Genomic DNA, 27,110 nt, shown 5'->3' on the forward strand with positions numbered 1-27,110 from the left:
GAATAACGTTTATCCTGTAAGGTGTCTTCAATGTTGTACCTCTAAGAATTGTAATGCCGCTAGCGTATAAGACTGGTAAATAAAAAAGAACCCTGCTACCATATCTTGTGTGTGTGTGTGTGTGTATAGGAATAAGAACATTACAATGGTCATTGATTCGTTACGTATTCATACGCGCTCTACCATCGCATTTATTTGTATCCGTAATGTCTGAATAAATCTGTAATAAGTTTAATTTGTATACGCCGTCGCATCGTCTTTGTTTCCATTTTCTTATCCATCCGCATCCTCGTATAAGTATATATATATATACCGGGACCATCTCTAGAATCTAAACAGGAACTGCGCATGCGCCAAATGATTCAATTTCATTGGTCAGCGAAATTGCCCCGCGGAGTAATTTTCGTCAGCTAACCAAGGCGACCAACGTACACGAAATGTGACAAGGCTCTGAATATCTCGCGCGTAAAGTAGCGTATTGAGGTTAGGTTGTTATTTATTCCTACTTATCGTGAATTTTCTAAGAAAAGTGTCATTCAGCAATACCGTAGTTGATATTAGCAGATATTTAATCGACACAATAAAGGCGTCAATGGAGAAACAAATATCAAAAGCTACAGAAATTGGATCAGTTATTTATTGAAAGAAGAAAACTGAAATTAAATGTGGAACGTCATCAACGAGTGGGACTCTAGACAAACTGAGGCAGATAAGTAAAAATATTGTTTATTTCAAACAGATTCTTTATTTACATAAAATTAAAAATGAATGGATTGTTGAAACCCAGTAGAAGGTTGCTCCAGAGTAGATTTGTTTCAGTGCAGTGCTCCGGAAGCCAGTAATCAGTGCCAATGAACATGAAATATTAAAATAAAATCAGTAACAAGGAATAAAAGAAATAGTGTATCTTGAAACACAAAGCTTAGGAGTACAAAAAGTAGCAATTCGTTTTTCTGTCCCAATTTATTGAAAATTAGTGGTATTCAAAACAATTAGAAGCTCTTGTCTGATGATAATATCTTTTAATATTTTCAGGTGGGAAACAAACATCATCGAAGCGAGACTAAAGTTGTCAGGCGTTGAAGCGTGTAAGTAAATTTCTGATACTATGATATTTGCATATTACAATATTTTCACATGTATTCAATGATAAAATTCGTTTGTTCTGACGGACTTAAAGTTTCAAGTTTGGATAATAGGATGATCTGCTGCTGCTGCTGCTGCTTTCCGATCCGCAGCTTCCGGGCGGTTAACTCTTTCCTAGCAGCAGCCTCCCGCTGCTTTCTATTGCGGGTCTTCTCGTACTTAAGCTTATTACTGGGCTTAATTACGAGAAGACCGCTGTTATAGCAGTAGATCTGCTGCTGGAGGAGTTTAACCTGCTACGGTTGCAGGCGGAGCTGCGGATCTGGCGCCGCCAGGGGTTCGAGTAGAACCGCGGACTTTGGCGGCGGCTGCAGCGTTGGCAGCAGCAGCATTGGTGGCCACGGCTGCTGTGGCAGTGGCGGCGGCAGCGACTGTTGTTGCGGCGGCAGCGGCGGCCATGCCGTTGGTAGTGGTGGCATCGGCGGCGATGGATTTGACGGCGGCGACGCTGACGCTGACGACGGCGACGGCGACGACGGCGACGGCTGTCGTCGCTGCGACCCTGGCCTTTCTGTATTCTGTAATACAAACCATCGTTATCTTTCAGTGGGCATTGCCTGTAATTTGTACATATTATGAATTGCGATATTTACTACAATAGTATGCATAATCATTGTTTCGAATTGTAGCTTCGTACGCATACGGGATAATGCATGCCAAATCGGCGAAAAGAATCGACTTCGTATTTAGCGGAGAACATATTAAAAAAGTCGATACGTATTTTTGTTTTTGCAATAATTGTTTTTAGTCATAGTGTACAGTAAAGTTAGTAGACATTAAATTTTTTAGCAAAATGAGTCAAGTTTACGAATTATTGTCTCTGGTTTTACCGGGCGTAGGAAAGATGAATAACAAAAAATTCTAAAGCATATGGAATCAGCTTGTACACATACATTTATTTTGTAAAATAACGAAGAATTCAGATTATTGTCATCGCAAATTATAAAGTTTAAAAACAAGTTTGCTCAAAATAACGCTGAATATCTTATAGAATGGTGTATATTTGGCAGGTTTTGTTTTATGCGGAATTTTGAGCCAGCTGTCAGGAACGGATGCAATGCTCTGAATCTGAGTGTATGGGCTTTCGACCACCCGAAGTGCATTTCCCGCGAAGAAACGGTTCTTATTTTACTATCTAATTCTTCTTCACAAACTCGGGGAAAACGCAAAAATTTCTACGTATTTCTAGGAGGTGGATAAATTTGTGGTACTAGGCAACGCAGCAATTGCATTTTTGTAAAATCTCGCACGTCTATTCAGTAGAGTGTCACAAAAATAACATCAATGAGCGCACGTGACAGGCAAAACAAAGCACAGTTGATCAAATAGTACAAAAACCAAGCTTATATTAAAATTTTTTCTTGAATTCATGTAAAAAATGCCGGCTCACTTATGAGGTTTGTTTGTCAATCAAACTCTACGTACAATCTTCTACAAAATGTATGATAAACTTTTGAAAATTAATTTTCGATTGAAAAAACGAATTGATGACAAAAATCATTGCGTTATAATTATCATAAATACGAGTCTGAATTCGAATTGATATTTTCGTATCGTGGGCGTTCGTGAACTTCGTTAACGTGATTAAAATTCCGTGAAACTGGCCGGAATTAATAGAATAATGGCTGGCTACTTTTGAAGACATCATAATGCTACAGATTGGTACTAATACTTTATTAAAATTCCAGCGTGTAACTTTGTTGCACTGTGCTGATCCCGCACGAGAAGCTGCAACAGAGACAGCGAAGAAAAGATAGAGACGAAGAGAAAATAAAGCTAGTGCTGTCTCGCTTGTACTTGACTGTACCGCTCAACGCGATCGACACTAAATCGGGATGGCTAAATAGTAAAATTGTATCCCGAATTTTTTTTTTCCTTCGCCCGAAATTGCGTAATTACTCGTATGTGTGTAGTAATCATGGAATGCGATTATTTTACCGGGTTCAACGTTTTTGCTTTGTCAAGTTCTAGTAAGAATCATACACATTGTATGAATATTTTTTGACGCGACGAGTTTCGGGTATTTCGACGAACATGGCGAAATCGTGGATTGTGTATAAAACGGAGAAATGCGTACCTCTTTTCTCTCGGCCACAGCAGCCCTGGCGCCCCCCCTGGTACCCGTGCCGCGTCTGCGGTTGTGATTTGCTGTAAAACCCATAAATAATCAAAAAATGTAGCAACTTTTAGCGCGCAATTTACTTATTAGACGGCTCGTTGAAACAAAGTAAAGCGATTATTTTGCCACAAACTACATTTTATGGGCAACACAATATTTAGTTATTATCATTAGAATATCAGACATCACTGACGTATCGAGACCCGTCGTGAAAATTTGTACTACTACGAATTTTTACAAAAATAGCAACATTTCGTATTGTTTTGGGGAAAATTGTAAATTTGCACAGATTTTCGTAAAGAATTCGCAATTTTCCTCATAATTTATAGTATCTTCTAGATTTCTTGCTGAAAAAAATGCAAATTTTTATGAAAACCTTCAAGTTCTTATGAGAAACTATGCATATTTACAATTTCGTACGAAAACAAGTTTCGGTACAAAATAGTAGGTACGAAATGTCTCAATTTCCCTAAGAATTCGTAGAAATTATTTTCACCACGGCAGTCGTTAATTGTTACACTTTTTATTTCAATATTAATCTATAGAGATATGCGAGAGTAGAGAGAGATTGAAAGACACTTACCTCGACGTCCGCTCATCGTCAGTTTTTGCTAACGAATGAGGGGAACTTTAAAAAATAACGAACACAGCCCCGGTTACACGTTCGGGTAAACACGTACTATATGTATAAGCCGGTCGGGGTTGACCGATCTTAGGCTTTGATTGCATATAATTCCACAATTTGAAAACTATGACCGTGTAGGAGGTGATCTATTGACCATGAATTCGAGTTTGTGCGTAAAACACAGTTTGCGAAAAAAAATTTGGGAACGCCGTCATTTTTCAATTTTTAACTTTTAAACTTATGATTTTTAGTGAAAATTCGAATTTAAAATATTTCAAATATTTTTACTGAAAAATTTAGAAAATTTCCGATGGAATATGGTATTACCGATATATTTATTCTTTTATTCAGTCAGATGAAAATTCTATAAATGGAGAATATTAGAAAAACGCAAAAATGGGTGTTTCTCTGTAACTTACGTAGCAAAAAGTTTGAAATTCTCAGTTCATTCATTTGAATGTGAAACGAAAATTTCATATACAAATTTCGAGGCCCAAAACCTATACCGCAATTTGTGGATCCTTTCAGGTATAGGTGAAAGCTAATGTTGGCTAAATACATATTTATTAATTAATGAGACTATAACTACTTAGTTCGTTGACTGAGGATATATAAAGACTGATAGCCTTATGGGACTTTTCGTAACCGAATATGAACGAGAAAAATTCATCGTAACCCCGTATGGACGCCGCATGCTTTTCATCTATGCAAATTCATTTGAGCCGAATTCAGCAATGACAAATCAAGTCCATCGGAACGATAAAAATAATATTATCTAAGTAGATGCACAATAAACATACACCTGGTTTAAAAGGAATAGAGTTAGAAACCTTTTCTTCATGCAAATAATGGGAGAATTAGTCGAAGTTAATCAAGGGATAAAAATATATGGTTGTTCCTATATGTAATACCTTATGTAATTTGTGTACATATGTTTATTACATAACCCATACCGTTGACTGAATATATAGTCTTCAGTCAAGGCTAATAACTTCATTGCGAACGAAGATGCAGCGGACGTATAAAACTAATTTTTCAACTTACGCTAGATTTACGTGGTTTTTCAAAAATATAATTTATTTGCAGCGGAAAACGCAGACCATTCTGCACAAAAATACTACTGGTAAATATTTTTTCGAATAAGTGAAATTGATCAATTATTATGATTAAAAGCACCGGCACACAAAAAAAAAAAGTTGTCTGTACTTTTGACCGGACCCACCTACGGACATGTATTTCGACCCGCTGAATCCGAATTTGAAGTCCATTTGGCCCGGTCACCCTCCAGATTTGAGTAAAATGCAAAAGACCCCAAAAAAAGGCAAAAAATTGCGAAAAACTGCAGTCACAGCGATGAAAAAATTTTTGCGGACCCAGATCAAGTATGATTTTTATGTATTTCAATTTACTAAATCTGAATCTGAACGTTAATTAGCCCATTGAGCCGTCAAAGTTTGAAGAAATAGCGAAAAACCCCAAAAAATTGCAATAAATCATGAAAAATCGAACTTATCGAGATGAAAAAATTTTTTTGGATTCAGATTGAGTATGATTTTCATGTATTTTGTTTCACTGAATTTGAATCTGAAGTTTTCTTATCCCATTAACGTTTTAAAATTTAAAAAATCTCAAAAACCCAAAAAAATCGGGAAAATTGCAGTTATAAATATGAAAAAAAATCTATAAAACATGATTAAATACTTTTCTTGTATTTTTTTCACGCATAAAATACAAATTTAGAATCTGGAAATATAAAAAATTGTAATATCTATAAAAAATGACGTATAACTAGAATGAAGATAACGATTTTCTCAAATTTTAAACTGTACTTCATTGGCATCGAACTCTTTTGTTCTCAAACGATCTACGCAGTGGATTTTGCTTCCGTTTTTTATTCATGATTCAATGTTCCGAATAAAGAGAATGAAAATAAATTCCTATTAGAATTTTTCGAAATGAAAAAGTGAGAAATAATTCTGAAAAATTAAAATAAATCTTACTTCAATTTCTTGGAGTACAAAAAAATAATCACATCAAATTTTATGAATCAAGAAATGAAAAACATCTCAAAATTGATACTTTTCTTCTACATTCAAGTAGGTACTGGCTTGCCTATCAACGCTAATCTGTACTTTCTATGTAAAAACGACTTTGAGCCCATAAAATTTAACAATCCCTCTTTTCATATAAATTCATAATTCGATTTGTGTTTTAGGGGTAGTGAACTAGTTCCGACGAGCGGCTGTCAAACTCACGGGTTGAACTAAACCTTGAACTAGACGGACTCGTCACCTACGCGTAATTACACGTCTCTACTCTCTAATTCTCTACGCGGTCAGAAAAATAAGTAGTATCAACGAACAAAACTACTTTAAATTGATATCAAGCACTGTTGAGTGTGGAATTCTTATTCGTAGAAAGTTGATTCGGACGATTGATAAATGTTGGAATCGATACTTCCAGAGTAATTAGAACTTAGAGAATAAAAGGAGTAGAACTCGATGAAGAAGAAGTTATAAATTGGATTGTCGGAGTATGGAATAAAAGCATATTTTTGACAGGTGGAATAGATCTACATACTTGTAGAGAACGTTGATAAAGATATATGTATATCTTTAGTCAGGAATTTATGCCCATTGTGTAAATGCATACATTGTATGTAACGATACCGTGGTGTCAGCTGATGCGCCCGCCGGCACGACTTTACTGGGTGCAGAGGCTAATTACATAGTTTCAATTTCATTGTAAATTTTGGCCATAGTTTTTGTCTTGCTTAACCCGTTTTAAAAATCATGTATTTGCACATCTAAACTCCTGAAAGTTAAGTCTTTCGAGATTTATCAAAATTTTGAACTGCATTAGTTTGAGTCGAGGTTTGAGTAATATCTAGGGTACAGGTTTCTGATGTTTCTCAGATTTTTCGGATAGCTCTGCGAACAAAAATACGTCTCCGACATATTGATGGTAATAGCTAGCGTTGATAATTCTTCTCAAAGATGCAGAGCAAGGGATCATTGGACGCAGAAGACTTAAAGCTTTCGGAAGATTTTGCAACCAATCATCAACTTTTTTTGACACGTAAATCAAATTCCAAAGCCACGTATCTGTACTTTTTGGGCTGACACGCTTTTCACTTAACAATAATAAAAACTTATCACGCGCACTTGTAACTCTTAATATTCCAGAAAAAATATTTTCATATGAGAAGGAAGATTATGGTCTGTAACGAAGTGATCTTTATGTTCAATTATGAATACGTACAAACAAATTCTTGGGTTATGCTCTTGCTATACTACTTTCGATTACCGTTTTTGGTATTCTTTTAATTCTAGGCGCCTACAAACCTGGTATTTCCCTTTAAACAGCATCTTCAACTTTTTCAACTTCACCTTTCAAACAGGTAACAATATCGATAGATTTCACTTCTTGAAATCAAATAAATTTGCAACAGTGTAAGGTGTAACTATATTCGCTTCAACTTCCTTTGATGCGGAATAGCAGATCTCAACTATGAGTAACTTTTGGTAACGGTAGTACGTACAGCCGACAGGACAAAATTGACTTTACGGATAATGTTGCGTTGGAAATAGAATTTGATGATTTGAGAGCCATCGGATTACCCCCTTGAAAATCAGTTAATGAAAAACAACCGTTGATTTTTCAGTAATGTTATTTATGTAATTCTGAACATTTCAAAATTTTCCCTCTGAGGAAAAGATTTGTTCGCGTCTCTTTTTGGTACTTTATGAATTAATCAATATTTAGCATTTCAACAATTGAGAAGAAAAAGATGGTTCGATAAATACTTCAATACTATGCAGAAGGTAAAATACATTTTTTTTAGCTATTTTTCATCTTATTTCCAAAAAGTTGTATTACTGAAACACAGTGTTAACATTTTTTTTAAATTTTCAATAAATACACAAGACTTTTGTTCTAGATTCCAATTAATTTGCAACGAACCTCATGGTAGATCCATTTTCATTATTCTTTTCATATTTGATCAAGAACTTGCGTAGTTTTTCTCAATTAAAACCTAATAAGCACTTCCAAATTTTGCGAAAAAACTCATCAAATAGGTTCAGCCTTCGAGATATCTTCATAATGCTTCTGGCAAAGATAGAGAGTCTTTCAGAATTTTTTGGATGTTTTCAAAACTTGAAACATTGAATTTGTTCAATTCACAATTTGAGAAGTGCACGACAAAGCCAAAAAATTCTTTGTAGGGACATTCTTAACACGATTGGAATTAAAAATGAAGTAGTGTAAAATTTTTCCAACATGTTTGTATCTCAAAGTTGACTTCCCAAAAAAAGTCTGAAAAAGTAAATTGAACATCTTAGAGATGCCACTGTCACCTATAAAATATTTGATATATTCAGGGACATATAAACGATACTCGTTCATGCAAGATTGACTTTTATTTCTCCGTTGTTTAATTCCGGCCATTCCGGCGTACATATTTCTCGTACAGGACTTTCTCAACTTATCAATTTCACGATGACGACGGTATGTTACCAATGTTTTGCACGTGATAGTTGTTGATTATGAAGAACTTCTTTTACCGGCCTGGTCAGTTACTTGGTCGATAATACGTGAAACTGCTAATACCTCCGGGCCCACCCAGGCCCGCTGAACTGTTACGAAAAATAACCTAGGGTTATAAGTCTTTATACAGGGTGATTCAGTACTCGGGGATCACCGGGCACTGACCGATTCCTTGTGAAAAATAAGACTGAAATTTCTCCTAACAATTTTTTTTTTAAAGCAACGGTTTTTGAGTAAGAGCCGTTTGAAGTCTATCAATCACAGCGCAGATAGGACCGCGCGCGCGAGCCAAGTGCGAGGCTAGTGTAGTTGAGCCCGATGCAACGTACGCTAGCCTACGCTAGCCTCGTGCTAGGCTCGTGAGCCTGGCCCTATCTGCGCACCGTGATTGGTGGACTTCAAACGGCTCTAACTCAAAAACCGTGGCTTTAAAAAAAAATTGTCAAGAGAAATTTTAGTCTTATTTTTTCACAAGGAATCCGTCAGTGCCCGGTGGTCTCCGAGTACTGAATCAACCTGTATATCCTCAGTCAACGCTTAGTCACAAGAAACGCTAATGCGAAACGCGGTACAATATTTCCCGCGCTTTCAACGAGAGCGTCGTGACCACGGTCATCGCAACAGACGACGCCAAGCACATCAGCTGTCAGTTTTTTATTAGTGTAACGTGGGTAATATGATTATTGGAAAGTAACTTCTGACGGAGTACAGATGTACAAGTTGACCTCGCTACTATTTCTATTGAGTTTATTAAGATTGTTTACAACTATGATTATAGCTCATTCTGACCTAACCTCACATAATAGTGGTGAAACATGCCGGACATGCAACGAAGTAGAGGATGGCTTAGCTTTGGATCAGTGGCGAATTTTCATTTCAGGCTGCAGAAGCTTGTGTTATTTTGTAACCTCTGTTCGAACAATGGTTGCTGAACTTTATGCTAAACTGTGATTGCTTTAGATATCAACGACTTGCAAACAGGGTCGTTCTTACGGTGGGTTCGTATTATTTATTCATAGATCTTGATACTTTGAAGAATTTGTAACTAAAACAATTTCTGACATGCGTGAACCACCGCCCCACTGGCCACAGGGCAAGGACTGGCAGCTTGCTTGCTTGCATGTCACTCTGCAAATTGTTGGCGGGGATTCGTAATCCATGGATCTCGTTCAAATTTTTTAGTTTGATATTTGCTAGGAATTCCAACGGTGGATTGACTTCATTGATTAATTGATTTTGTTAATTTACTGGAACGGATGGGAAATTGATACTTCTGGTAGATCCTGCTTCAGGAGGAGATCTTGCAGCTTTGCTCCCCTATCCCTCAACTCATTGTGGAAATGAATCTGTGATCAATAATTTTTGTTTCATTTAAGATATATTTTGACCTGTTTGTTTGACAATTTGACCTGGTGTCTATGCAAATCACTATTGTGTACTTGCATTATTGACTTATTAATATCATTGATTTACATGAATTGTCCGGGAAAATGTTTTTCTTGGACCACCTCGCTCAAGAGCGAGAGACGAACCTTTCGTCAGTTGTGTGGTAGATCCATACTCCTATTTATCCTTTTTATTGATTTACTAATTTCATGTGATAGATATAAGGAGAGTGAAATAAGTTACTTTTCACTAGCTAACACCGCTTTGCGGAGGAGCAAGAGAGGAAAGTTACTCGACAGTTGTACGATGAATCAAGAGACATGATAGACATATTATTGCCAGAATATTTTATCCTAGGTTATTGTGTGTCGGTTATTCTGACCGTATACCCACGAATTGATATGAGTATGCTAGCAAAGTCTTTCAATAAAAACAAGGATCCGCTGGAGCTGAAATACGTTGAGTAAAGCTGCAAGTAAGTCGTATCATCTTGATTCAATTATTATGTTGTCTGAGTCTGAATTTATGAGATTTGGTTGATAAATTTTGGATTTTATTCCATACACTTCTTCATACCCAGGGGATTGCATTGAAATGATTTATTCATTAATATTGTTACAAAGGATAAAATCACCCGTTTTACCCCCTTTTCTAATGATCTAGTAGTCGGCATGTGACGCAAGAAAACTAAGTCTTCTTATGTCATCAAATGAATAAGGTTGCTGCGTCAACCGCTATTATTGTAAAAACAGATCTGTTTCAGACTTTGAGCTGATAACACGTTCTTTACCCCAAATACATTTTTCTCAAAGCATATTTCTCATTTAGCGCCTTTTAATTGCTCACCTAACTAAGCTTCTTACCCTCGTTTTACTCGTTACGCTAAAAAGTGTAACAGTATCAATGAGCATCTACATTTTCCACATACATAACCTGACAGATATACCTTCTATATCATTAGATTTGTACGAGAAAGTACATCGCCCAGCTTAGCATGCACTGTCGAACAAAAATCAGTCCAGCGCACAACATTGGCGGCAAATCATACGTTGTAACATCGATGATGGACAACGTTGAAGTAAATAGAACCTACAGAATGTCACGAGTGTGCGGCGTCAGCTGATATGTATGTAGATAGCAATATGTTTTGGCAATGAAGTATCGTCACTTGGATATCTAGTTTAACATGTGGATGCGAGTATGCTATTGCTTTTTTCAAGTGAGTTCACCAACGAAGCGTAGATCTTGCACCTACAGAAGTCAGCTGGTACTGGTAAAAAGCGAAGGACAAGGCTTGGAATATACAGAAAACTGGCTTGCAAAATGGGTTCTCATTAATCAACATGTTTTGGCAACAGTCTGTTAAATCAGTTGTCGCTGAGGTACTTGCTGGCGTTAGGGTTTCCTCGTTCGACCTTGCCACCTCCAAATGTTGATTGTATTATATTCTATGCGAGCTGGTCCTAGGTCTGTTGTTGTTCGGTTCCTGTTTATTCATTTATTCTCATAGGGGTCGGACATGTTTGTGCTACATAATACAAGCATTGTCAAGGTCGGCAGATAATTACTTCAACACTATTTATGAGCTGATATATTCTTTGAGTCATAGCTTTGATGGAGAACATGCATCAAACGCATAGTGCTGTTTTACGTAATTTGTTTTTCTACCTATCCTGTTGATTAAAACGTTCTTGCTATATTTTAGACACTCAAAGCTTCGATGAGAACTCGTGAGACATGGGCATGGACAGCTACTTTTACAGATATGAACGACTGAATGCAGGATCAAACACCAGCATCGAGGGATCATTGACTTGAGAAATTAGTGAAAAATCACTAGTGAAAGCACTAGAATTTTTGGATGTACCTTATCGAATATCAGCAATATGCTGAATATCTCCGAACGTTTAGGAACTACTTGGAGATTAGTGGAATTCAAACTGTTTTCAAGTATTCAGAATCATCAGGAAATCGCTTGTGAATTGTTGATAGTTTCAAAGCGAGAAGCTCCTCGACCATTATGATAGAATCTATTCATAAATTTCTTCGAGCAACTTTATGGTGCATTATAAGTAGTTTTATAATATCACTTTAGGAGGATTTCAGATTTTTACACATTTATAATTTGGAGTCAGGTCTATCAGAAAGTGTAAAGCGATATCAATTTAACAGCATAGTTTTATGCATGTAGATTTGGTACTTCGAAGTTAAAGTTCATAAAATGGAAGATAATTCATACATGTTTACTCTTGATGCTGTGTAGCTTTCAACGATCAAGTCTTGTGCAACGTGACTTTGTTTGACTAATTTTTTTATTACGTAGCACCTGATTCAGAAACGAGTTTCACCTGGAGTTCAAATTGATAAACTTTAATCAAAAACTCAATTTGGTCTTGACATCGAGATTCGATGATAAATATTTGAAGAACTATGGAAACTTGGGCTGCTTGTCGCTTTGCAAATAATCTCAATCGCTCGAAACGCAAAGTATATGGAACGATATACGTAGCATTGAGTGCTCAGTGTATCGAACATAGTCAAGTGGATAAAGTCGAACGGATAAAATATATCTTGCTTATTATAATTGATCTTCCGGGATAAAAGATAAACCTTCTAACAAACAAAGTCAACAGTACGAATCTCAGTGCAAACTTATAAATTTCAAGAAAAGAACTGTTGACACTGATTCAATTCGTGCGATATAATGAAACAAAGTGATGTTCATGTGTTTCATAGTCTGAGGTTTAGAACTAACAATAAGTAAAAATATACAATTTAGCCGTAATTATTAGACCACTTCAAATTGGTTTGATGAATAGCAGAGTTCTCGACACGGCTAAATGCAGAGCTATTAGTCCTGGAAAGCCTAAGTTTATGCTCATGTAATGGGGTGAACTTGGTTACACAATTTATAAAACCTTCGAACAAACTAGATGCTACGATAAAACCGTCTTGAAATAACCACCACTTTGTTCCAAAGTAATCCTCTGCATTTTAAAGCTATCAGTGTCTACAGTAGTTTGTACATAACAGTAAGGAACGAGTAACAAACATATTTATACAGGAAAGTAGTGATATGCTCCCAAGAAACACCTCTGATGCAAAATTTTTTGCCAAGTACATTAAAAATATGGTCATTACCCACAAAAATACCTGCTCTGATCAAAAATGTACGCACATAATCACCTCGTACCAAAAAAGATTCAAATAGCATACTACTCCCAAGTACATATCTTTTAATTCACTATAATAGCATGGTTGATTTTGAAATGGTAACGAAGTGTGAACAAAAAACAAAATTACTGATAGATTGACGAAAATCCAAAAAATAAGATATAATTAATATGTGAAACTTAGCGGGCCTCTTTCAGGACATGATACTTACATGAAGCGATGATGGAATTCAGTTTATTCTTGAAAATATTTTTCTAAAAAGAGATTCGCCAAGTATCTCTTACTAATTTGATTTTTTTTCTACAATTTCATCAGTGTATGAGTTGATTTGTTTTTAAATCATACTGAATTACCATTTCCAGTTTTAATCATGCTTTCATTGCGAATTAAAAGACATGTAGTATTTGCCAGTAATATGAGATTGGATTTTTTTTATTTTTGCGCGAGGTGATGCATACATTTTTGATGGAAATAGGTATTTTTGGGAGTAATGAGCATATTATTAATGTACTATGCTAAAGTTTTTTGCACCAGAGGTGCTTTTGGGGTGATCCATACTACTTTTCAATCTCTGTATTAATTTACTGATTGCCTTGTCATAATTATAAGGAGAGTGAAGTAAGTTACTTTTTACTTGTCCGATCTGCCCAAGCGCGACAGTCGAAAGTTACTCGTGAGTTGTATGGTAGGTCCATACTACATTTCTATCTCTGTATTGTTTTATCAATTCTATCGCCCGATAGAGGTGATGGAAGTGGAATAATTTTTCACCAATTATAGCTACCATCTATTATACAATAAAGTTTGTATTTTACTAATGAAATTGATGTTTGGTTTCCCGACAGTTTCACATTCTTATGTTGCAGAACGCACATTTATGTACCTAAATAATTTCCGAAGCAATCGGATCATGATTTTATGCAGTTGATTGCATGCATTGTGATGCTTATGACCATTGTCGTGAAAGGTTCACGAATTTTCGTAATGCAGCGAGACATGTTTATGCAGGTGTTTCTACTATTCAACCTGGTTAGAAGATGAGCACTGCGTTACCTATTGGTGTGCAGAGGTACCTTGGTACAAAACTGCGCGCCATCTAGCGGTGTCCGGTGGTACCTTGGTACCTTGGTACCAAGCTCTGCATTACCACAGTGGAAGGGGGCCACGTCGGCGATTTCGAGGCATTTTTTACCGACTTTTCATGCATGCCGGTAATTTCTTACCGACATTACACGCATACATTACTGGCATGCGCGTAATATTGGTAACAAATGTCACCAAAATGAGATTTCGGTGTTCTTCGTAATCGAAAACCAGATTAGCTGCCATTTCGTCAATTCACCATCAAATCTCATGGGACTGGGCTCAAAATGGGTGTTTCGTCACCGCCGAGTGGGATCATACCGGATAGTTTGGTCAATTCAGTGTAACTGTGAAAATTTGGCCAATTTCTGTGGGTGGTAACTAATCTGTGAATTTTTTTTCAAAATTTTGAAAAAGTAAAAAGACGCTTTACTTTTTGCCAAAATAAGGCATTAACTGCCCAAGTTTCACTCTGATCGCTTGAGCGGTATAGGAGTTTTGCATCCCCGCGTTTTCGAGGTGTACAACGGGTCTTTATATGCACCTTAATAGCTCCATTCTCTACGCAATTCCAAACAAAAAGACTTCATTTTCATTTAATGCAGAAATAAAGAAATGGTACTAAAATTACGAAATCGCGATAGTCAATTCGTAATACGTAAACGTCGAAATCAACCAAGGTACCTGCTTAATACTAAGAGGTCATTAAAAATAATTCAAAAAGTATATCACGATTACTTTCACCTTTTCAAACAAAATTTGTATATCCTGTAAATCCTTAACAACAATCTAGGTTTTCATTCGTTCAATTATTACGATAGGATGGTCACGCTTCTGATATCGTATCAATACATGGAATACACAAAGTACATTGTGGTAGTATTGTACATAACGAGTGTTTAACGAAGCAGTGGAGTACTGCATTGTAAGGTACGGCATGAGGCTGAAGTTAGTAAAGTTGATGTAATGATTTGCATTTTGAGAAATCCGTTATCTCGCAATTGTTAAAGTGTCTGAAATGCAAACGAAGCTGCGGAGTGCTACATTGTCACGTGCGGCAATACTCCACACGAGTGTTGATTGTGGTTATTTTGCACACGGCGCGTGTTTAACGAAGCTGCGAAGTGCTACATTGTAACGTGTAATAACACTGCGCACGGGCGATGATCGTTGTGTATAAACCCACTGCTAGTGAAACCTTACATGTTTGTTGCGGGCTGATTGGTGTTATGTATTAATTTCAGAATTTGTAAAAGTTGTAATTATACTATATTTTCAAATCACAGCATTATAAGCAGCGGCTGATGAATTACCTCACAAAAATTGAGATCTTTCGTTATAACTGACACAAGCAATAAACAATGCCGACTGTAAAACTCGTTTTCACAAAAAATTCTTTCAATTTCAATCCAAATATCGTGTCAATATCAGTGGCGTAACTAGACTTTTCGGGCCCCAATTCGAAACAAATTGACGGGACCCCCCTCCCCCCATGCCTATGGAAAAAATCGTCGACCATCGACCTTCGGACAATAAATCGGTAGTAGACATCTGAAAGCTTGATTTCACTATAAACGAATCAAAACTAAAACTGCAATTAATCTTTAATCTTGAATTACAGCTTATACGTATATATTGTTACGAAGAGTAAAATCACCCGTTTTACCCCCCCCTTTCTTACCGACCGTAGTAGCGTAGTGCTAGCACTCGAGACTATGGAGCGGGAGGACGTGAGTTCAAATCCCCACAGAGTCAAGGTAGCCCTGAGCGGCAACTTGCAAAAAACGTGAGACGGGTCACGCCGTTCAGGCGTGGACTTGACTCACGGTGGTTTGAGTTTGAGTCCGGCTACACCTGGACAAGGTTTTTCCGGCGTTTTCCCTTGTCCCTCGTGCGAATGCGGGTGTTTCTATATATTGCGACCCGTCAATCGATGCTTGCCTACTGGGGATCGTGTCAGCAGCAAAGATGAGGACAAATGAGGCTTTCGATACGTCACAAAATTTAAGAAATTGTTAAATCGGTTAATCAGGCTGAAAAGGTATAATTCTCCGAAATAAATAAAAAGGAAATTTGTTGGGCACCAGGTACGATATACCAGGATAATCTGAAAGAGAAAGAAGGTAAAAGGGAAAAGGGAACTCGGTAGCTCAGTATTTGGCGGAGGGGAGTGGCCGGATAGTGAACGTACAACACACTTTTCTACTATAAAAATTGCCCAAAATTAAGATAACGAAATGTTACCTTATTAATAGAGACGGAAGTAGGTCTCAAAATTACCTAGATCGTACACAGTCCTCGGTGAAGGGTGGTAACAAACAAAGGATAATTTAAAAGACTCGATACAAGAAACGAAAATAATAACGGGACTAAAAATAAAACAATCTTCTTCGATCGAATTACACGGAAAATTAAAACTCGTTACAGAATAGAAACAGTAACATAAATTGCGATAAACAATCTTTAATAAGCGATATACAAATAAAATTAAACTCGATACAACGCGAAAATAATAATGCTAACTAAAATCAACGACAGTCTTCGGTAAATACAATACAAGAAAAATTAACGAATTGAGGTACGGAACAAACTAAACGAGACAGCTTTTAACGGAAGACTCCATATAATACAAAAGAGTTGAAAACGATATACAAGCGTCAGCTGTCACGAGACTAGAACTCGTCCAATGACAAAAGAATTGTAACAAAGTCTTAACGCTAAATTATAACCGGTAACAATATTTTGAACAAAACGAGATGCTATTTATTGCGCACGCGTGAGCCTATCTTAAAGAGGAGCGTACAGTCGCGCGGCTCACATCACAACGAGGAGAGGGCACGGTGGCGTAACCACTCAGGGAGCGTCCGATTTACGGCTCGAGCGCACTGGCGTAGCGCGGCTTCGACCCACTAAGATATTTCGATATCTCGAACACAGCGCCACACGGTAGCGTGAAGTTAGCGCGGGGACGATTCGAACGGAGACGCCACAAAGATGGCCGCAACCGACGCTATTGCGCAATGTTACACAACTGTTGCGCAAATATACGAGATACAATTTTTGACTAACGGTCACACGACAATGAGATCAAATACAATATTTAATTTAATGAGAACAATAACCGAAACAATATTTTAAAACGATATAACAGTTAATTACCTGAAAACACGAGAAAACTAGAATGACGCCGTCGCTACGTGGACGCGGGGAGAGCGGGCCTTGCGGGGTAAAATTAACAGAAATTCGGGAACACAATTAGGGACGTTAATAATTAAGCAGGCTCGTCGAAATGGTCATTAATAAAATCAATCAGCCACACGAAAACCCGAGATACGGAAAATTACGACCCAAACGGTCACCAAGACAAAAGGAAAGCTATTGCGTCTCAGGGGTTCGAGCGGTAACAAAAACTCACTTACGTTAGAAGAGCAGAAATTACTCCCTCGTAACACTAATTAAGAGTTCTGGCGGTTAGTCGCAGACTCATAACACAAAAACAAAACGTTAAGTAAGTAAAACGCGGTAACAATAACAGAAACGATATCAAAGGAACGATATGAAAAAGGTAACAAGGTACGATAGCGAAAAGGCACGTCTAATCGGAACGAATCGAGATGCAGACGTAAGAACGTTTGGGCATTCTTCCGCGCAGCGTCGTTGTTGCAACGGCGTTGCCTGCCGAACTTCTTAAGCGGCACGTTAGTTGGTAGCACTTCCTGGGCATGATTTCTGGCAGGCCTCGCAGTACACGCAGCGTTCGCCGTGCCTAACCCCTTCGGAATGCGTGGGCGGTACTCGAAGCGGTACTGAGCCTGTAGAGGGCTCTTTGATGTTCCCGAGGTTGTTAGCAATCTTCACATTCTGGCATGGACATCCCTCATAACTGATCTGGCCGATTTCAGATTCATCGGACCAGGGCGACGAAACGGCATTGAGCGGGCATGTTAATCAGGCGAGTAGATTCGCTCGCATTTCTCGGCTCAGTAGAAGATGTTGCTGGCGGCAGCCTCGTAGCTCTCGGGAACGTGTGCGGGGGAGGCACGGGTACTGACTGCGAGGCGTTGAGCCACCTGCCAGGGTGGTTTCATCATCGTAGATGTACCCTCGGTGTCGGACTGTCGGTAGCTGCTCTATTTCCCTCCTCTCTCCGCCTTTTACGCTCAGGATAGCTCGGGATAGGTGGGAAGAAGGGAAACAAAATCGAGAGAAATTAGTCATAGAACTTAAAATTACATAGGTGACCATATCGATTGCCTGTATTCCTTGCTGCCTTTTTTCAATAACAGGGATATCGGAGGTCATATAATGCGGTGCAAATCGCCGTGTTACAATATATAGGTATATTTATATACTTATATACAATAACCTGTCTGCTTGCTCGTACACTATGTACCCCCCCCCCTCTCTCTCTCTAGTCTTAAGTTAGGTTAAGAATTGGCCAACATTGTAATGGACATGAATAAAAGTATATCTATATCTATATCTTTCTAATGATCTTGTAGCCGGCATATGACGCAATAAAACTAAGCCCTTGTACGTCAAAAAGTGAAGACGGTTGCTGCGCCAACCGGTATTATTGTAAAAACAGATCTGTTTCAGACTTTAAGCTGATAACACGTTCTTTACTCCAAATACATTTTTCTCCAAGCACATTTTTTATTTAGCGCCTTTTAATTGCCTGCCTGACTAAGCTTCTTACCCTCGTTCTACTCGTTACGCTAAAGTGTAACACTGGTGTCAGAATCGGGATTTAAAGCTTTTTCCTCGCGAGTCAATTCAGTGCGCGAATTTGAAGATGAGTACCAGTTGTTCGACCCGCTCACACCACCGGGAAAGTTGTGGCGATAGCCCCTCACTGAGAGCAGACCCACAAGTTCCCGAGCAAACTCTTGCGGCTCCAGAAGCTGCACCGACGGTGACCCCCGTTGCAACACCTTCGACGTCCACCGTCACAGCTTTGGACCTTCTGAAGGTCCTTCAGGCTCAACAGGAAGCCACTGAGAGACAACGAGAAGCCGCTGAGCGTCATCAGCAGCATCTGATGGATGGGGACAACAAGAGGCCCAGACACGTTTAGAAGAAGTTTCGCGATCTATTTGCTACGACGATGTCCACCTTCCAGTCGTTGCACCAGTCTGCGGTTACACCGCAAAATTCTCCTGTCCCCACGCCTCGTCCTTCTCCTCGCCAGATCTTTTCGGACCAGGCTACCCAGGATTCAAGGTCTGTCCCTCTTACTAGAAAACTTGACTGTTCTCCGATTTCGAGACCTAGAGTAGTAACCGAGACCCACTTTCCCGAGCTACTATCAAATGCTCAACCTCATTTCACTCAGTCAAATCAATTAGATAATCAGGGAGTACTCCGAGTTCCCTCTCAAACATTTGAAAAACCTATCTGTGCGTTAAAACCGCCCATTTTTTACGGAAAAATTCCGTGGGCTGAGTATGAAAGACAGTTTAACACAATTGCTAGACATAATCAGTGGGACTCCCCCATGAAAGCTCACAGCCTTGCCTCTTGTCTTAGAACGCCAGATTTGAATGTATTGACAGCTTTGTCAGAAGAAGAAATTTCTGACTTCGAAAAGTTCAGCTCCGCGTTAAAACTAAGATACGGCAATGATCACTTGACGAAATTATGTACTGCTCAATTGCAAACTAGGAGACAGGGCAAACTAGAAGACTTGCCTCTCTCGGACAAGACATAGAGCGACTGTCGCGAATAGCTTTGCCAGACCACAAACCGTCACGTAATATATTAGCGACACAGGCTTTATTAAACGCTATTAACGACCCGGAGGTTGAAATGGCCGTTGGAACGTCGGGTTTAACTTTCCTACGAGATGTTTAGCGGCGATTGTTTTATCGAGGCTCATCGCAGGTTAGGAAATTTTCGAGATTTCAAGGCTGATTTACTCACAAAAAGTTCTGCTCTTCTCGTTCAAGCGTTGGAACTCGGAGTAGATCTAATAGTTTATTTGCGAATTTCCCCAGAGACCTCTTTTGCTCGGATGAATTCTCGTGCGCGCAAGGAAGAGTCGGAGATTCCTCTGCAACTGCTTAGAACTATTCATGATGTTCACGAAGATTGCCTGGTTAGAGGCACTTTTTCTTCCTCTCCTACCCCCGTGATAGTTATCAATGCAGAGGTTACAGCCGAACGGATCCATACAAACTTTACGGAAAGACTACTCTCCAATCCCTACTAGTTACCTTAACAGCAAAAAGCACATGAAATTTGATTTTATTTAGAGTCTCCAGCGTTGATTTTATTATGCTCGGACGATAGAAGACTCAAGTTTTGTTTTGAAGGAGCTTTCGTTCTCGCGTCAGTTTTTGTTTCCTTCTAGAAGATTCTTCTTTGACTCGAGTTTTATATCGGACCGGCTCTGATTTCTTTATAGTCTGAATGGAGCCACGATTATTATTTTCATGGTCGACAAACGATTATTTGATTTTCGTATTTTTCTAACCAATGTGTCAGATTTTACGAGAATTTCCAGGTCCCTTGACACAGACTTTTTCCGTCATCCCTCTGTTACTTTCTGAGGACGCCCAGTGGTCAACGGTTCCGGATTTAATCAGATAAGGCCGTTCTTTTATCAAATATCTGGTGTGCAGCTTCCAGAAGAATCCTGGAACCAGCTCGCCACTTTCCTTATTCCCGTTCCTCAGAGTGGTGAGAATGCTCCTTTGGCCTGCGCCGATTTTAGACTACCGCTCGAACCTCTCCTGTCCCCGTGGTCCTCTTCCCGGATCATTTTGGCTCGATTTGGATTTTCTTGATTTCTGGAATTTGGGAACTGGCTGCTCTTTCAGATTTTACACGAAGCTGAAAACTACACACTTTTACACTGACCTTTGTGAAAACACGGCACATAAGATTTTAAGAGTTCAGTTTAATGCTCGACTATCTGCTCAAGGTCTTCTGTGGTTTACCTTGAGACTGTGGGCAAATGCCAGATAGCAGAAAGGGAGTCTTTGAATTTTTAGAGCCACAGCTCCGACTCACCTTCGAGCACCGTCTGTTAGATCAAATTCACTATTGTTTTAATTTGTCAGAGTCGGAACGACTCTTTTCCTCGGGGGGGGGGGGGGGGGGGGGGGGGGGGAGTTAGTGTTACAAAGGGTAAAATCACCCGTTTTACCCCCCCTTTCTTCTCCCTTCGGAATGCGTGGGCGGTACTCGAAGCGGTACTGAGCCTGTAGAGGGCTCTTTGATGTTCCCGAGGTTGTTAGCAATCTTCACATTCTGGCATGGACATCCCTCATAACTGATCTGGCCGATTTCAGATTCATCGGACCAGGGCGACGAAACGGCATTGAGCGGGCATGTTAATCAGGCGAGTAGATTCGCTCGCATTTCTCGGCTCAGTAGAAGATGTTGCTGGCGGCAGCCTCGTAGCTCTCGGGAACGTGTGCGGGGGAGGCACGGGTACTGACTGCGAGGCGTTGAGCCACCTGCCAGGGTGGTTTCATCATCGTAGATGTACCCTCGGTGTCGGACTGTCGGTAGCTGCTCTATTTCCCTCCTCTCTCCGCCTTTTACGCTCAGGATAGCTCGGGATAGGTGGGAAGAAGGGAAACAAAATCGAGAGAAATTAGTCATAGAACTTAAAATTACATAGGTGACCATATCGATTGCCTGTATTCCTTGCTGCCTTTTTTCAATAACAGGGATATCGGAGGTCATATAATGCGGTGCAAATCGCCGTGTTACAATATATAGGTATATTTATATACTTATATACAATAACCTGTCTGCTTGCTCGTACACTATGTACCCCCCCCTCTCTCTCTCTAGTCTTAAGTTAGGTTAAGAATTGGCCAACATTGTAATGGACATGAATAAAAGTATATCTATATCTATATCTTTCTAATGATCTTGTAGCCGGCATATGACGCAATAAAACTAAGCCCTCGTATGTCAAAAAGTGAAGACGGTTGCTGCACCAACCGGTATTATTGTAAAAACAGATCTGTTTCAGACTTTGAACTGATAACACGTTCTTTACTCCAAATACATTTCGCTCCAAGCATATTTTTCTTTTAGCGCCTTTTAATTGCTCGCCTGACTAAGCTTCTTACCCTCGTTTTTACTCGTTACGCTAAAGTGTAACAATATTAAATTACTTATATATAAAAGTTCTGGGTATTAGGACATCCGTGATATGCTATCCTGTATACAACATCCGTCGAGTCTTGAATTGACGGTTTATGCACTTCGTGAAAGAGGTTATTCGTACCCTCGCGATCTTAGAGGTTATACGGATGACAGCGCTGAGAGGCTTGTCGTAGTTGTTTCTCCCATTTCTTCTGTGGACTGCTTCACCGGCCATAGGCATAGAAAATACGAGTAGAAAAGAAACAAAAGTTGAAAAAATAAAGTTACCCACAGTCCATGCATCGATGAACATTACTGTACATCCAATAAACTACTAAACTAACATCGGCAGACGGTCTACCATTCACAACGAGTTCTAACAGGTTGTATGGATGATATTTATCGGGAAAGAACTCTTACTTAGTGTGGATAATTGTTACAGCCAATATGTTGCTGTGTGTAATGTATGAGTGTACAATCTGTATATGTATGTGTGTGTGTAACAAAGGTATGAGTAGATGGATTAGAATTAGGAGTTTAGTCATGTTATAAACGTCGTCAGGGTAGTGTGTAGTCATAACACCTTTGCATAGGTATTCCTAAATCCAGTTCAAATACAGTGAGTCAAAACAGTATTCTGTGGATATATTTTTTTCAACTCTTCCTTCCTTGGTCGTAGCTGCATTAGTTGCAACAATAATAAAATTGTAGGATAGCGGGAATCCTATGGCGAGAGCCTACATTTATATTGAAAGAAAATAAAGTTATCACAATAATACGGAAATTCTCATTAATCGCCATACAAAAAAAAAATTACGTGTAAAAAATGAGACATTGACTGACCAAAAGGTTTATGAAATTCGGTTTATCGAAATACAAAAAATTGGCAAATACATTCATATTTAACGTAATTCGTATTCAACATAAGAAGTTTATAGATCGAGTCACATGGGCTAGATTCACGATACTTTTTTTTCTTGTGGAGTTGTGGAGCTACTTTTTGTTGAGGGCCTACGTCGAAAAATGGTTAAAAAAAAAATAATTGTTTTTATGCTTAGCTGGGGGCCCCTCGAGTCAGGGGCCCTCATTGGTTGCATTGGGATAACTACGCCACTGGTCAATATAAGTATTCGGCTTGGCGCTGCTTAAGACACTGCTAAATTAGTATGGGAAGTATTTTATCGTTTGCAAAAACCGACAGCTTTTCGACACATGTATAGCAAGTTCTAAAAACACAAAGTCACACAAACACACAATTAAACGTAAGTCCTATTGTGGACAAAGTGATCATTTGTAACGTGCACCGGTAAGTGAATGCATTCCTTAGACCTTGCTGGGGTTGAACGAGGCTCAAGCACGGATGATAGCTGCAACTAGCTAGTCAGATGATACTGTCGATTGATATTGACTTTAAAGACATTTTCAACTGAAGTTATTCAACATTTTGAGATTGAGATTGGTTCAGTTTACACATCAAAATTCATCCTTGGAATCTGATTTAACACTTGAAACACTATTCATCTGAATTGAATACCAAGAGAGTGAAAAATAAAATATCAAAACTGCCGAAAATAAAATTTGAAAAATAATGCGGGCCAATAATACTGCTTAGATTACAATGGTGCACGGAATGATTGCTCTGTAATATTAGGTAGCAGCAATTGTTGAATAACAAACTTATTACTATTGGCTCGATAGATCTAAAATGATGGAATATTCAAACACCATGATCTGTAGCGTGTCGTGCTCTTCAATTTTGCCACGACTGATGTTCAGAAGGTGGCGATGACCAGAAGGAATTCCCTCGGATACCTGTTGTCTGATGGAACAAGGAACAACCAAGTTCGATGCTTGGAACGGTGGCACCAATCGAGAAACTAGGGTCCTAGCCACCAAAACGTTTTGACCATCAGGTAAGGTATGATTTTCATCCTATTATCCCAACTTGAAACTTTAAGTCTGTCAGAACGAACGAATTTTATCATTGAATACATGTGAAAATATTGTAATATGCAAATATCATAGTATCAGAAATTTACTTACACGCTTCGACGCCTGACAACTTTAGTCTCGATTCGATGACGGTTGTTTCCCACCTGAAAATATTAAAAGATATTATCATCAAACAAGAGCTTCTAATTGTTTTGGATACCACTAATTTTCAATAAATTGCGACAGAAAAACAAATTGCTACTTTTTGTACTCCTAAGCTTTGTGTTTTAAGATACACCATTTCTTTTATTCCTTGTTACTGATTTTATTTTAATATTTCATGTTCATCGGCACTGATTACCGGCTCCCAGAGCACTGCACTGTAACAAATCTACTCCGGAGCAACCTTCTACTGGGTTTCAACAATCCATTTATTTTTAATTTTATGTAAATAAAGAATCTGTTTAAAATAAACAATATTTTTACTTACCTGCCTCAGTTTTGTCTAGACTCCCACTCGTTGATGACGTTCCACATTTAATTTCAGATTTCTTCTTTCAATAAATAACTGATCTAATTCCTGTAGCTTTTGATATTAGTTTCTCCATTGACGCCTTTATTGTGTCGATTAAATATCTTCTAATATCAACTACGGTATTGCTGAATGACACTTTTCTTAGAAAATTCACGATAAGTAGGAATAAATAACAACATAATCTCAATACGCTACTTTACGCGCGAGATATTCAGAGCCTCGTCACATTTCGTGTACTTTGGTCGCCATGGTTAGCTGACGAAAATTACTCCGCGGGGCAATTTCGCTGACTAAATTTGATTCATCAGAAGTTTGTTCTTACGTTGGAGCAATCGTCAGCAAGGTTTCTATCATGTAGCATGAGCAAGCTAATGCGATCGGTCAGTGGATTTTCATGCTGACTGACGAGTAGTGGCAAGACTTGATGCTGCTTGCCCCGTTTCTCCAAAATATATACATTCACGGATATATTATCAAGTTTTTAAAATTTCGTAATGTCGTTTAATTCTATGGGAAATTTGATACAGGTGAAATTGAATACTTGATTGTAATGGGGGTAGGAATTCACTGTATTGCCGTCTTTTGTTACGGGATGTCGAGCGGATACGCGAGCCCAAGCAAAACGAGCGCTATCGACATTTTGAACGTTGACCACAGCCTTTTGATTCTTAATATCGCCCGGCAAGTCCATCCACGTCGAATCTACCAACGGCTCATACTTGGTAATGTTAACTAATAAATTATCAATACTGATTGAGGCCCAACCACTATCGCGCTGCTGAAATTCTTCGATTTAGACTAGTACAGATAATGCGACATACTCATCGTACCAGTCGGCAAGACTCTAGGTTGTTTGAAGAGTTGCATTCTTCGTATGGAAGAACTTTGTTTTGACTTTCACATCCAGGAGAAAAGTTGCCAATAGCGTAGTGTTGACTTCGAGATGGTAATATTCATCGAGCAATGTGCAGTGGCTTTTGAAGGTCACGGTTTATGCAGCTTTGAGGAATAGTTTTAAATCGCTGATTTGAAAGTTGGTAAGTACTCCAGTGATCAAACGGTTTTCGAACGCAGATTCCAGATTGTCCCATTGAACGGTGGGTGAAACGTCGTGTGAACCACCTCGAATTGAAGACTTTGTATTTAACACAGCACGATGAGATGTCAAATTAACAATGAGTGTCTGAATCTCGCGTTTGTCAGTATAACTGGTGGCCCGATGTCTATACAAATCGTTTAAGGTTTTAGAAATTTTAAACTATTCGTGTTCCACTGCAAAGTGAGATCCTCGTTAGAGTCTGTGGTCAGCCGCTGGTATGCAATATCTAATTCAGCGATTGTAGCATGAACCTCATCATACTAGTTTGCCATTGTTTTTCAAATTTTTTGATGCCTGTCACCAGAAGATAACTGCCGATCCAATTATATGTTCATTGAAAAGCACTCGTTAATTACAATGCAAGATTGAACTCACGGCTATTCTTCACGCAAAGTGTTAACAATTATGTTGTAGTTTTCATTGGCCGATCTCACGTGGATGTATTCATCTACTAGGGACAGAACCTGGTGAAAAAATTAGATTGGTTCCCACTCGATATCTGAACATCGTCGACGACCGTAATAGGATGTATGTTTCGCAACATGCCAGCTCATCAGATTGAGTGAGCAGTAAAATGTGGCACTTGTGACAATATTGAGGAAAATCAAACAAGTTGTTACACGTTTATGTGAAATATGCAGTTCCTAAAGATCGCGGTCTGAGTGAATGATCATGTTTGAGTTGCTTGTAGCACTGATCGCATATGTTCAGAAAAATTGGTAGACGAAAAATTCGATGATCACCTTGAAATATATCGCAAGCGTAGGACTGACAGGTGACGAACTTGTAGTAATACATTGCAAGGATGTGAGATAGCAGTGAGGCAGTTTCATATTGTTGTGTGGGACAACATGTGACTGATTCGTAGTTCGAAGGTTTTTCCGGAAGAAAAGTTTACAGGGGTCATATGCGAGCTGATAATTTTACGATAGTGATTTGCCGACTGCAAGACAATGTATTGGCATGGGTGACCTTTGAACGGTGAGGATTGAGCAAATGCAGGAGCGGGTGGTATAAGAATGTTGTTGCTGAGTACCTTTGAACAATATTGCTCAAGAAAATCATGGCCGAAAGCTGTACAAGCGATTACGAGTCTAAAGAGGAGCGATGCAGCAGACGTGAGGTCGTGAGTTCAGTACAAATTGGTGCGCTAACGAAACGGATGAAGAAAGTTTGTCTGATAACTGCCAGGGTAGGAGACTGATGAACAGCTGTTGTGTCCTGGGTGTGCGGATGCTTACGACATATCACTCGAGGATGGATTGGCATGCGCCATTCAACTTATCGCAGCGCGAAAGATGCATCAAGTTGGCCTAATCAATCTCAGAATTGCGGCATGCGTGAGGATAGTTTGGAT

At 38.9% G+C, this 27,110-nt stretch overlaps 1 long non-coding RNA gene across 1 annotated transcript; it reads left to right on the forward strand.

The window, feature by feature from the left end:
- The first annotated feature begins 2,342 nt into the window (after nucleotides 1-2,342).
- LOC124413427 lies at nucleotides 2,343-21,050 on the forward strand. Its single transcript, XR_006929869.1, has 3 exons — nucleotides 2,343-2,353; nucleotides 11,644-11,649; nucleotides 20,982-21,050. It is a non-coding gene; the product is annotated as an uncharacterized LOC124413427 (long non-coding RNA).
- The last annotated feature ends 6,060 nt before the right edge of the window (nucleotides 21,051-27,110 follow it).

This window comes from Diprion similis, chromosome 12 (genome assembly GCF_021155765.1).
Source record: "Diprion similis isolate iyDipSimi1 chromosome 12, iyDipSimi1.1, whole genome shotgun sequence".
NCBI lineage: Eukaryota > Metazoa > Arthropoda > Insecta > Hymenoptera > Diprionidae > Diprion > Diprion similis.